A 14910-nucleotide genomic window follows, 5' to 3' on the forward strand; every position below is an offset into this window, starting at 1 on the left:
CTTACCAACTGTCAAGTGGCGGTTCTTCTCGTATGTAAGGTCTTGTCCACACGATAACACACTTTCATGTAACCTTCGTTTTTTGTCCGACCATCCACACAGTTTCAGGAACTTGAAAACGGGTCCCAGAGTGGAGAAATTTCAAAACATTGCCTCGGCTTTGACATGTGGACGGACAAGACACAGATTAGCTGAAAATGATGATGTCATCACCCCACCTCTCAGTGACATCACTAAACAACAACATGGCGGACTCCCGGTGCTGCTCCAGGTAAATGCTCGTCGCTTTAATAAGGCCAGAGGTAGAATTTCTGCAAAATGAGGATTTTGTTCGTGCTTCGAGTCGATTTCTTGGTCTTTGGTGTATTTCTGAGGCAGCATTACAGCATCACCTATAGGCCTGGCATATGTACTACATAATTTTCAGTAGTTCTTCCAGTGCCGAGTGGACGTGAAACTTTTTAAGAATGACGTGGGAAAAAAAAAAAAGGATAGTTTTGGCTCGTGTGGACGGAGACTCAGTAAAGGGTTTCCATCATATTGTTGTTGATATTGACCAGTGTGAGCCGTCTCTGGGATCCCAGACCAGGACAATAGTTAACCGCATATTGTGACACCTCTGCCTGGGTTGGTTTTCTACCTTTACATCAGCTAAAGATAATGTTGTGCAAAATGTATATAAAGCACCTTGGGCAATATTGAAAAAGAGCTAAGTGATGCCAACAATGCTGCCACAGGAAGGGTCAGTGAGATCACCTTTTCCCCCTGATGATTGATGGGAACATTAACTGAAGCTCCTGACCTGTATTGTTCAGCTGCCACACGGTTGGCGGATCGAAAAATTGCAGGAATAAGCAGGCACACGGGTGTTCCTAATAAAGAGCCGGGTGAGTGCCTTTCTGAAGGTCTTCAAACGCGATTAATGTGTAGGCCGGTTCGTTATCTAGCCTGCAAAGAGAGATTCAAATCAATGGACGGTCCCATTGAGTGTTTGGGTTTAATTTCTGCCCTGTTGCCTGTTTGAGGAGGAGAAAGATGCCGAGCCGAGTGTCTCCATCTTTTTAATAACTGCTCACAGGAAGAAGCTAACAAGCACTGAATCCCACTGTGCCCCTGGAAGATTAACCCAACTAATTCATCACAAGCACTTAGACAAATCAAGTCGCTTGCAATTTTCCTGTTAGCGTACCTGAGTGGTGCCGCAGCGGGGGGTGGGGGTGGGGGGCGGGGGGGGGCAGACTGCGGTTCCCCTCTGCACCCGCCCGGGGCGGGAGAAAGATGGGCCTCCGCAGGCTCCGCAGTCGCAGGTGCAACACGGCCGTTAAGGGTTCTTTACGACTCCGCTACGATCCGTCACAGCTCCCTGTGACATTTTAAAAAAGACTAATTGTCAAACTGAGAACTTTTTCTGCAAACTCCGGAGCTTTGAAGTTGAAGGAGTGCCGAGATGATAAGTTAGCCAGCGCTCCTTTTTTTGGGGGGGAGGACTTTATGACTTCCCGCAATTGTGGATGAATTGTTTTATAGCCAGAAAATCAAAATCAACTCTTGCATCTCACCTTGAAATTTACCGTTGCGGTTTAAAAAAAAAAAAATCCAAGGTGCAAAGTATTTTCTCCTGGCAAACGTGCAGCTCACAGCTGTAGTGAACATCAGATTTGCCTTTTTCATGCACCATATTAGATAAATATCACAGTTTCTTTCCCTGCATTGAATTACATGACAAAAAATGCAGTTATATAACCAATGCTAATGTGCTACCTGTGACATTGTCTTTCTGGCTTCATCTCTGCAGCTGTTTAACACGTCTTTGTCTTCATGTTGTCAACAAAATTGATATTCAGAGTAGAATTGTGCCACACTGGAGCCTCTCTTTGTTCCTAAGTATTTGTGTCAGTCTTGCTTTTGTACTTAAATTTTAAAAGTGACTGCATTTTTAATGTGGTTCGGGTAAATAATCTTATTCACCCATGAATCTCTGCTCTCCTCCAGATACAAAAGACGTTTGTAGTCTTTCCATCACTGTCAGATCCGATTGTTATTAGCCCTACAAATACTAAGAGACACTTTTTGTTATGTTCGTCCCTCAGACAGAAACAAATGAGCTCCCGTATAACAAACGTGAACACAGACGTCCACACACAGGTCCTGTGCTCCACAGCCAGTGGCGGACCCAGCTGGTTTTCTGTCCTGTGCGAACCCCGCCCCCCAAATGGCAGTTGGCCCGGAATTGAACCGTCTTCTTGTTAGGACGTGAGAGGGCTAACCACTACACCACTGTGCTGCTCCTTTTACTTTATGTAGACAAAATGGACATTGCATTTTCACAGAATATCAAAACTGTCTTGGCTTTTTCAACCTTTTAGATCAACCTCATCTTCTGTTGTGTTTTCACAAAGTGGAATCGAACCTGTCCCCCCAAAGAGTTTGCATGGCTTTGACTTGGATTCAATTTGAAAGCTGGAATCACTGGAGAAGGTCCAAGCATGCACACAACAAACCATGCGCCCCTCACGATGAACTGAGGATGCAAACCACTACCCAATTGTGCTTCTCTCTGTTGTACTCACAGAAACTTCCACTTCCTTCTCCTTTTAAAATATTTTACATCTTCTATTTCTTTTTTTTTGCTTTGGAATCGAACTTGTACATTCTTGCCACGCAGCAACAGTGGTAACCACTGTGACACTTCAGTGAGTGCATGTCTTTGCTTTGGACTGCAAGGAAGCTGGAGAAAACCCAGTGAGCACAGGAAGATCGTGCAAATGTCAGAAATGTCTTAATCAAACTGAGGTACGCTCACTGCGAGGTGAGCGTGCAATCCACTGCACCAATATGCCACCATCAATGTTCGTTTTTTTCCACAACCTGTTAATTAAGATTTGCTGCACGATGCATTCACAGGAAAAACGAAACACGGCCGCTCTCTGGTGCAGCTTTAACTCATGTTCACTTTAAGCAATGACTTTGTACTTTGAAGCACATAAAACTGTGTTTTAGTAAGTTTTAAATGCTCCAGCGACATAATTACCCCATATTTTCACTGTATAATCAAAAACTTAATGATGTGAGGCCCAAATACTTCTCAGAATTTATGGCTTCTCAGTAGGATGTCTGTGGTTGTACTCGTGTGATGGATCCGCTCACCAGCCTGAAGGTTACGCTACATCTGCTCCTCTCCTGATCGCAGCACCAACACCCAAATATAACAGCATGTGGGTGGATTAAAAAATTAAAAAACAGTTTGCATTAGTTTGAATTACTTTGTATTTTATTAATTCTCTGCTACCGTGCCCGTCTGCATCCTCGAGGCCAATGACCCAGTGTTCCCACTGCCCGCAATTAAAATGATCTCATCACCAGGTCCATTAATTTCCTTTAGAGCCAAGAGCAGCAGAGTCAATGTGTGCACTCTCATTAGGCACAAAGTCAGGGAAAAGGTAGAAACCACCGATTCTCCCGCACAGATTTCTCCACTTCCTTGTCAGTGTGATTTACTTCCATCGATACACGTTCTGCCTGCAAGTGTGAAATGGACGAGAGAAAGATCGGTGCTGTTCTAACCATCCCGAGAAGAATATCCTTCACTCCGAAGACGGGGAGCTGAAAGGAAGTGAATGAAGTACCTCTGGTAAAATGTCTTCTGTTTTAAGGTGATTCCGTGCTTTCAGATCGTTGTCAAACAAAACATGTTCTAAGCCTGCTTATTTATTCAAACACGATGTCAAGCTGTCATCTTGAAAATGAATATTTAAAAATCCCTGGGAGAGAGCGAGACCGACAGATGAGAAACCGACAGCGTTGAACAAAGCTTTAAGTTATTCGAGTCACGGTGGTGTAGTGGTTAATGCTGTCGGTTAGCACAGTGACAAAGCCATGGCTCGACTGGGAAGCACGGCTTTTCTGTGAAGTTTGCATGATCTTCTTGTGCAAGCTTTTCTTCAGTTACTGTGGCAGATATGTTAGGTTGGGTTACTTCAGGTAAGGTTGGTTTAGGTTGGTTAACTTTGGGTAAGGTTGGATTATGTTGGGTTACTTTAGGTAAGGTTGGTTTCTGTTGGGTTAGGTAGGTTGGGTTACTTTAGGTAAGGTTGGTTTATGCTGGGTTAGGTAGGTTGGGTTACTTTAGGTAAGGTTGGTTTAGGTAGGTTGGGTTACTTTAGGTAAGGTTGGTTTATGCTGGGTTAGGTAGGTTGGGTTACTTTAGGTAAGGTTGGTTTCTGTTGGGTTAGGTAGGTTGGGTTACTTTAGGTGAGGTTGGTTTATGCTGGGTTAGGTAGGTTGGGTTACTTTAGGTAAGGTTGGTTTATGCTGGGTTAGGTAGGTTGGGTTACTTTAGGTAAGATTGTACTATGTTGGGTTAGGTAGGTTGGGTTACCTTAGGCAAGATTGTACTATGTTGGGTTAGGTAGGTTGGGTTACTTTAGGTAAGGTTGGTTTCTGTTGGGTTAGGTAGGTTGGGTTACTTTAGGTAAGGTTGGATTGGTTTCGCTGCGGTCCCACCACCCAGTATGTGACGGGACGGGGCAGGATTGACAAAAGTTACAGATTGTACCGAAGCAACTGTAACGGTTACGATTTTCCATCACCTCTCCGTTGAGGGACCCAGCGGTACAGAACGGTTCCCATAAGGAGGACCGACAACGCAGCCGTCTGCTGATTGGTAGTGACGACCGTCATCCTGCACAAGCAGCAATATTTAAATATTTCATCGGCCATAAACCCTCCAGTTCTTTATGTATTCCGCTTTGCGCACACTGGTTGTTTTGCTTACTCGGTTTATTGAAATGTTGGCACGCTACACTGCCCCCTGGTGTTCTGAGGAGGTGCAGACGCTCCTCTCAGTAACTGGAGAGGAGGAGATTCAACGAGCGATGAGCCTGAGCTGCGTCCACAACTTCGGCGTTTGTTCCTTCGAGTACTGTTAGGGTTAGGCGTAATGAAGTAACACACCTGGGTCGTTCACGACCCCGCCTACATTTTAACTGGACTCTCTGTGGGGGGACTGCGCAACGGAGCTGGGTCTGAGTGAGCTTTGCCACGTCTGTTTTCTCAGAAAAGGCAAAAACACTGACAATTATATATTTTGCATGTTTGGCTTTGAAAAACTGCATTTTTAGTGACTCCAAGCAACATTGTTGCTTAAAAGAACCACAAAAATGCACAGAAAGTTTTGCATTCTCATTCAGAAATGTGTTCAAAGGGGCATAAGTTGTTTTTTTGCAGGATCTTTCATGCAAGTGCGTCTCTCTTTGTGTTAACTAGAATCGGTTTCATCAGGTAAAGATGATCAATTGTTAAAGAAATATGTTGGATAAATCAAACATATCAAGGTGAGCCAATAGAGAACTTGTTTTAAACAAATTATGATGATTAAAAAGTAAAACTAAAAACCAGCTGCTTGATTTCCCACTGGAGAGCAAATCAAATCCAATAAATGATTATCGATGTAACGTTCAACCGGCGGCCACAAATCCACCCTGTTGAGTAAAAAAATCCCTTTCATATGCTTTTTTTCAATTGCTGTATTCAATTATATTGTGTTTTCAGGTAATATTTGTTTGCATGAGTGAAGCGATACTTTAGCACGGCAGCTGGGAAAGCAGGTGAATGTACAGAGCTCCACCATAAATCACCCAGATAATCACAATAAATCTCTCCACTCCACTCAGTGCTTGCTCTGTATTAAAGTAAATATTTCCTTGACCTCAGTTAAAGTACCGACGGTGTCTCAGCACAGCCGTAAACAGGCTGCACCAGGCTGCAGACAACGGAAGTGGATATTACACAACACGCCAAGGAAGAAAATGTTCAGCATTTTGACACAGTATTAAAGGGAGCGTCAATAAATCCTGTTTTAGGATTAAAGTTCATTTTCGTGGAAGTGAACAATGACGTTCACAAGTTCTTTGAAAAGCAGTGGAGTATTGGTCCTGGTTGAGTTCGACAGAATTAATTACTTCCACTCTCTAGTTATTCATGAACTCACGATAATAACATTCAACCTTTTGAAAACGTACCCATTCCGTCTCCGTGGAAATGGCGGGGGGGAACCAACTTTTTGAAAATGCACCAAATCCGTCTTCATGTTTACGGGGGAAAACGCAGCTTCTCTGAAATGCTGCTACTAGTCATGCACACCACAGCTGGAACTAGAACTAGTACACAATCAGAAGATTGTTTCCTCCGTGGTGTCATGACTCCCAGTCCATTTTCTCCTGGGACTTGGTACTTTTATTTTGAAAGTCACCGTAATAACAATCCAACTTGGTCGTCTGTAAACTAGAATGTCCGTGTTCTCCCGTTGTTCATGTTTAGAGTTCATTATTCTCTGCTGCATGTGTGTGTGTGGTGTCATTATAAAAACAACCAACAGCACCCACTAGTGGTCCAACATGAAAACTACATAATTTACAGTGTTTCGGGAAAAAGACATTATTTTCAAAACATTGTCAAGTAACTTTACCAAAAATTATACATTTTCACTTGAAACGTTGTCGTGTCAACGGGACCGGAGACCAAATACATCGATACGTAGATAATAAATACATCATTTTATTGTTTGTCTTCAATCTGCAGATTTTTAAAGAGCTGTCTCTTTCCTTGGTGTTAATTACAATCAACTTGGAAGTGGGAATTTCCCAACTAGGCACTTTGAGTTCCCAGTTGCAGAATTAATAATCTGGGAAAGCAGCTGGAGTTGAGGTGAATTCATTAGTAAATGGAAGAACTGCTCAAGAACATCTGGAACTTTACTTTAGTAAAGTTGGAAATTTGAAAGCAAATTGGACACGTGTATTGTCTTGTCATCGAATGTGCTTCTTTAGGTCCCATTTGGAGAATGATGTCCATTTCCATGGAAACGGCAGAAACACTCAACACGATGTAGTTACCATGTTGGTCCACTAGTTGGTGCTGTTGGTTGTTTTTGGAATGAAACCACACACACAACAAAGAACAATGGGCTCTAGACATTAACAATGGACAGACGACCTCAGAAATATTTATTCATCACGACTGTGGTGCGCATGCGCAGTGGTCGCGTTTAGGAAACATTTGATAAAACATTGTGTTTTCAGTGGCTCTGAGCACCGTTGTTATGGAAACGGACACCCAAAACCCTACAAAGGTTTTCTGTTTTGTCGTGTAAACAGGACCTGAGTCTCTCAAAAGACTCCCACCTTCCCAGTTGGAAATTCTGAGGTTGTCTGAGTATGGAATAATAAATATTAATAATATTAATGTATGGAATAATAAAGTATGTGTGTTGTATTGTATTGTATCATATCGTATTCCTTAAATACAATAAACTGAAATGACCAGCTGGTAACATTCAGCGTTCCAAGTTCTATTATTGCCCCTTGACTCCTGCCCTGGTGGGGCGTTGGTCCTGATGAGAGGGGCAGATGAAGCTGATGCACCTGAAGGAAAAACAATCAAATTAATGACTCACTGAAATGTGTTAATTACCGAAGACCATGAATAAAGTGTCTGAGGTGGTGAGATGAAGCCCAACAAGCAAACACACTCGAGGAGGCGGGTAACACTCACGTGATGGATTTTGTGTCCATGATGTTATGACAAGTTCAACACACCTAATCTGGTCCAGACCGGAAGTTATCCGTTTGGAATTAAGAAGTAAAAGTAAGTGCTAAAAACTGAACGGTGCCACCAGCAGAATACAGACTAGAATAGGAGATACTTTATCAGTCTGAGGGAAATTCTTTGAATATTCAAATGCAGCCTGTATCATGAAGAAATGTAATTCTGGAATTTCTCAATAAAATAAAGAATAAAATAAAATTATGATTTTTCTAATTTTAAGGGAATACTATTTAGAGTAAACTATTAAGACAGAAAATATCAACAAATTGTGGATATTGCGTTGTTTTCTTTTTTCTCTCTCTTAATGGGTACATCTCGATTATATTTTGAGACCTTAAAGATAGCAGAGTAATTTCAATTTTGTTTTTAAAAAATCCTGTTTGTTTGGTTCACATTTGATTTTTCCATGTTTTGTGGTAAAGTAATTGGCTCATTATAAGTCGGTTTGTTTGAATTTGAGCAACTTATCCGTCATCGTGCATTGTTTATTGAGGTGAGCGGCACCACGGACAGAGAACGCGCTTCTCAGTGTGTTATTTTGAAAGCTCTGACAGGAAGCAGCCTTACATAGCGGGGGTTTTCACAGTCGGGATCTGAAGCTCTGGACATTTTAAGGTGAACACGTTTAGTTTGGAGCTGAGTTTGAATTAAAAAGTAAAGAAAAGAGGAGAAATGAGGAGCTCGGCTGCTGAGGAGGAGACAGCGTCCTGATGCGCTCCGTCTCCCGCAGAGTGTCCACAGACAGGCGCGGCCAGTGCGCACCGAGCCGCGGATAACACACACACACACACACACACACACACACACACACACACACACACACACACACACACACACACACACACACACACACACACACACACACACACACACACACACACACATTGGAGAGTGCGCCCCGGACTTGGCTGGGTGTCACACTGCCGGTGAGCGGCACCAACGATGCTCACGGCTCCGCTCCTCTCCGGATGTCCGCACCACGAAGTGACAGTGAATCAGAAAGTGTCAGTTCGCAGGACGCGTCTCCTCCCTGCTCCTAACCGGAGCCGATGACTCCCAGCTGACGGTCGCTCCGCGCTGCGGTAGGTGAACTCCGGGACGCCGGACCTGCTCGGCTCGTTCCACGGCGATTCCAGCTTTTACGCGCCGCACGATGTTTCCACCTGCTTGGATTTGTGTGTAGAACCTGAAGAAGTCGGTGACAGCTGAACCAGAGCGGCGCAGGATCCGCCGGATGCCTCTTTTTTCCCTTCTTTTTCGCCCTCCTCTCCTGTGTTTCCATATTTTGCGCAAGGATTTTCATGGGTGAATTTTTAATTGGTGGATGACAAACCGCGCGGACACGATCTGCGCATCTGTCCCTGCTGATTGCTTCGATTTACAACACTGGAGTCCCGTTATTCCAAATATTTTTTGGGGGGTGAAACGCGTGTTTGAAGCGAGGACGCGCGTCATCTCCTCCCCCCCCGATGCCCAGTGATTTCTAATTTTCTTTTGAGGGGGGGCATTTATACACTTGCTTGGATGCATTTTGAGAACACGTTGTTTCCCCGTCGTGCACACTTGGCCAATTTGGAGCAGGATACTTGTAACTTTCTTCTCCCATGTGGGAAAAACGCTGCGTTTTGCCCGGAGAAGCCGCTGCTCGGCCGTGCCTTGGAGGGCTTGCTGCTGGCAAAGACTCTGGAAAGACTGTAGCTGAGTAATAAGATCGTTTTTGGAGACCTCGACGGTGCGCAACACACGCTGGAGCACACAAATACGCGCGCTCAGATACATATCTTGTCTATTGCGCATTATCCAACTTGAGGACCTCGAAGAACTGCGGAGGATAAAACACCTGCAGAGAGGGGCTTTATTTCTCCTACTTCCACTGGAACAACTGGGATTTACACATCACACCCGCTGGGGGATTTCTACCATGTCAGGTGTGCGGGATTTCAGATGGCCTCTCTTCATCTGTGTGGCAGCGCTTTCATGTGGTGAGTCCTCTTCATCCTCCTCCTCCACCTCTTCCTCCTCTGCCCACCCTCTCTCGGGCAGGATCATAACAGTGTTGCATAAAAAAGTGCTTCATTTCTGTGACATGCCGCAGCAGAGGTTGGTGGTGTAGCCACTGGTCATTTGGGGAGATGACCACCACCCAACAACCTCACATGGACACGCGACAAACACAAAATCCTGCCAGACACAGGTGGAAAACATTTTCTCAGGGGTGTTCAAACACTTTTTTTTTTCAGAATAGAATAGCTTCACTTGTCATTATATGTGTCTTATATAGAAATTACAGCGGCTGCTCTCTTTTTGCATCTATAAAAAAGTAGACAAGAGTACACATAATATGAATAATAGCCTACCAATAGCACATAATATAAATGTATAAATGTAAGCAATTGCACGCACAATTTATGGAATAATCATGAACATGATTGCTTGTGAGACCATTCAAACACTAATGTCCAGGGTGTTAAAAGGTCTCATGGCTCAAGGATAAAAGCTACAAATGCACATTTTTGTGAATTTGTAACAAGTGAAGGAAGCAAAAATTACCTAAAAACCTTCTTGATAGAGGATTACAATCCTCACCCCACCTTTGAGGCTCTCAAAATTACGTTTGCACGTATCAAAGGAAATATGAAATCTAGTGCAGACCTAGAATCTGCTCCACTTGGTGTGCCTGCTGGCGCTTGGCTTCGCTGTAATGTTTTGGTTAATCACAGAGCAGTCTCTCAGAGGGAACCTGAGGGGTCTCCAGTAAATAAGAAAACATTTTTTTTGGAGCCACTGGTTGTACAGTAGGCACGGTTTCACGAGGACGCCCAGAGAGCCGGAATAACGCTGCAGGCAGAGATGAGCTGAAATGAGTTTATTAAACATCTGTCTACCTCTCCTCCTTTTTAATTTCTTCTCAAAGTCTGTCACAGTGCGAGTGGCTCTTACGCAACCGATAAACCTATAGTGTGTCCTACATAGCAGAATAAAAAGTGTCGAGAAGCCAAATCAACAGTCCCAGAGATGATTTCTTGACATGACGTGTCCCTGTGATCTAGTTTGACTCCAAAAAAAACACTAATCCTCCTTCAATATTTAGCTCCTTCTTTTTTTTTTTTTTTTTTTTTTCATGGATGCAGCAGAAACACAGCAGTGTTTCCTACCCTGACATGGCAGTGCATGGCTTAGAGGTAAACTGAGCAGGAGCACTTTACAGTAGTGTGTATTGAGTCATTTAAAGCTGTAATTTTATTCAAACGTGCATATATTTAGACCTGGAGTGAGCTGCATGCAGGCAGAGAGCATCATCTTTACTGCATGACCGTCCTTTGCATCCTTTCAGGCGTTTTGCACCATATCTGCTCTCTCCTACTCATTTTCACTAAGTCTTGCCTCAATTTCATTACCACACAAAAGAAAACGCCTACGTGTGCACTAAAGCATATACTCTCCTTGATGGCTTCACCCGGGCTGCGAAGCCGCGCGCTGCAGTCGTCTGCCTACACAAATCCCACTAACGCCCGTGGTCAGCGTGGCCAAAGCAAGCGCCGGGTGGGGCAGCGTGGGAGGGACGCTGTCAAGTCAAGGCAGGAACGCATTTGGTGCACAGCCGCTTGGGATGCACCGATACTGATGCCGATACCAGTGTCAGGCCCGATACTGGACGGCGTGAAAGATCCCGGATGCAACCCGGCCAGTATCACGTCACAAATCAGCAACGCCGCCTGCCGGTGGATGAGAGAGGACGAGGGATGTCTGCGGTGTGGAGATTCTTTGAAATGAATGAGAATGACAAAAGTAAAATGTTAAATTATGTTCTGCCAAAATATCAAGAGGAGGAGAAAGATAGTTCGTACAGGAACTTAATCACCAGCAGAATTAGCCCGATGTCGCTCATTCGTTTAACTGCTCCGCACTTAACTCTGAACTCCATGCTACATGCTACATGTGTTTCAGGCTCACTCACCAGTGATACTACACAGGGCCGGGTAAAATATTGAATATATTGTACTTGATGTTTCGCGGCTTGTTGTCTGTGAGATATAGAAAATTACTATATCGTGAATATTCGAGTTTCACACTGTAGCTTTTAGCCATGAGCATTGAATTGCCCATGTAAGATTGTTAATACCCCCACCCCCAATATCTGCACTAAATGGTAATATAATTTCACAACATAAATAAATGACAACAAAAACAACAAAATACAATAGGTAGTGAATAAAACCTTTATTTGAGATACACTATTATACAACAAGATAACAAGAAGTTCCTGATGGTGCAGATAGAAATGGCACATCTGGTATTGGGGAGTCGTCTGTTACCCTTGGGCTCAATTTGCCTCCAGAAAATGATTCACATGACATTGTTGACCAAGTTTGTGTGTCAAGTACTTTGTATATTTGTTGGAATACATAAATTACCCCTTGAAAATGAGACCTATGAGCAAGTCGACCTGCCCTCTAGCGCCACAGTCAGGTCAAACCATTCCATTAGAATTGGTGTATCATGAAACGTTTTCATCCAAATCTTCTCAACTTTAATGACATTAATTTTTGTCAGTGAAGATATTAGGAATCTTTTTCAGACTTTTCAGAATAGTGTGAAATCACAACTTAAGTTTACATGATGTATTTTATTACATATCAGACTAACTAAATCATATTACAACATAATTAAAAACTTTTTTCCTTATTGACCTGGAAGAATTAAAGTTGTTTACTTCTTAGTGAGTCTGACAGAGTCGACACTGCTGGTATTTATGGTTGGTTATTAACATTAAATTACTGTAAACAAATAGATTCCTGAAAGTAATAAATCACTGGAAGTAATTCATGAACATTTTTAATAATTAATAGAAGTAAACTGTAATTTACTCATTAACAACTCCTAAAGTAATTGAGTAATGACTTAAAGTTAATAAATTATGAAAAATAATTTATTTATGAGAAATTGTTAATTTGAATGAATTCGTTATTTATTCATTCATAAAAGGGGCACCACCAGAGAATCTGGAAATAGCTAACACCAAAATATCAGTCTTGTTTTGAAAAAGGTTTATTTAAGTTTGTTAGTATTTCTGTGTAAAATATAACTATGTTAAATAAAAGGGAAGGTGTGAGATCCGAGCACAGACTGTTACAAACCTGTGAATGTCAAAAATAAATACACAATAATCATGGACATCAAGAGAGATTGCGATGACCCACGCAGCCACTAGAGGCGTTTGACTCGCTCTTTCTGGGGGGGGCGCGGCGGTTGCTTAGTGACCAGATAAACAAGACGCCTGTCGCACGCGCATGCGCGAGGGGTCTCGGAGCGGTACGGTCTCACCGAAGCACAACTATTCCCGTAAAGACGGGATAGCTTTGTCGGCCCGGTTCTGAGCGCTGGAGTTCTAACTGGATGTCAGAACATGCAGCCAGAACTCTGGTGACCGTATGAATGGAACAAGATCGCAGTTTGGCGGCTAAACTGTGACTGTGTGCGAGTTTATCTAATCTCGATCAGACAACACGAGCGACGGGGCGAGTGAAAGAGGGGGAGAAAAAGAAGGAGAGAGAGTTCTGACGAGGTTCGGTTCCGATCCCCGGTTCCTCCCCACAGAGATTGAAGTAGCTTCTGGAAGCTCACTTGATTCTCTGGTTTCTGAGATGGAGAACCTGAGTTTCGTACTTTCGATGGTGCACAAGCTTCGTGCAGCTGCAGCGTTAATGACACATTAACACATTGCCTGTTAGCTTCAGGCTAATCTAACACCGCTGCCCAGACAAAGCTCTTACTGTTCGTTGCGATGTGTTGTTCAGCACCGTCCGCTCCGGAGATCGAGTCGAAAAAGAAAAAAGCTAAAGCTAAAGAAAAGTAATTTGCACGGCTTTTCCACTTGTCCATCAAGGTAAAAAGTTCTGGGCCCGGTCCCCATGAGTTAACGCCTTGTGTCGCCGTACCGAAGCTGTATGTCGTGATCGACGTGAATCCGTCTTCGAGATGAGGGGGGGTTTCGCGGACCGGACCTTTGTACCTGTCCCTGTCCCCTGCTGTTTTAGCCGTGCTTTGGCCAATCCGAGCGAGGTTGGCTTCAGAGTTTCCAGGGCGTTTCTTCCGGCTTGTGATGGAGTGTTTGGCTCCCCCTGCTGCTGGACTGCAATGTTGCAGCTTGCGGGGAGGGTGCCCGGGGGCCCCCTGGTGGGGTTCACTGGACAAATTGCTAATTTTTCCAGTGGTGAGCACGTCTCTTTGAGAACACAGAGACGTGACCCCCCCCCCCCCCCCCCCCGATGATTAATTTTCTTTTCAGAAATATATAACTCTAAATCATATAGTGTGAATTAACTAAAAGGATTTTTAAAACCTGTTTTGTCCCAACTCTAAAGATTATACATCTTTGAAGATGTTGTTTGTATCAGAAATAATTGGATTGATCAATTTCCTGGTAAAGAACATTTCAAATACAAAAAAGATCAAACAAGACACCCATGATGAGCACTGATGTTCTGGATGAGATGGAAATGAGAAACTAAGGTGAAGAAAATAAAAATACAATCAAATGTTTCTAAATGTTTTTATGGGGAGGTGAGTTCGTTTGGGGTGGGGAGTGGGGGTGGGGTGGGGATGGGGGCGTGCATATGCCACAGCAGAAAATAGACCTGGGTCCATATACAATACGACACTGGCCGCAGCCGGTCATACACCTTAGCTTAGCAGAGTGCTAACGGGGAGCGGAACAGACATGGAAGATGGAAGAAGACGAGTTAATTCCAGAGAAAAAGAGCAGAGATGGCGTAGTTTGGATTCAAGAAGGAAGACGATGAACAAACAACAGTGTTGTGCAAAATATGCCGCAGCAGCGCCGCCACAAAAGGCAGCAGCACAACAAAGTTATATCCACTAGAAAATGAAGAGTGTCTGAAACGACAACATCAGCATCTCCTGCCGGTTCCACAACGACTAAGAAGCTGAAGCAACCGGCGCTGACGCAACTGAGTCTGACGTCTTCCCTTTCCAGACCAATACCATACGACTAAATAGTCCAAAACATGAGGAGGTAACGTCGCGGGAAGCCGCCACAGAGCAGAAGACAAGGTCCCTGTTAGTGTGGTGGAAAAGTCTGGATTCAGGAAAGTCATCGACACACTGGACCCACGATATAATCTGCCTGTTCTTAAATATAGTGCAGAGAAACCTGAGTTATTTATTCAAGTTAAATTTCATGATTTTGATGTTTAATAAATTCTGTTTTGGCAAAATTCACATTTTAATGTTTTCCCCCTTTTTGCATCCAAGTTAAATATTAGCACATATTAATGTAGTATG

The sequence above is a fragment of the Lipophrys pholis genome (genome assembly GCF_963383615.2).
Source record: "Lipophrys pholis genome assembly, chromosome: 16".
Lineage (NCBI taxonomy): Eukaryota > Metazoa > Chordata > Actinopteri > Blenniiformes > Blenniidae > Lipophrys > Lipophrys pholis.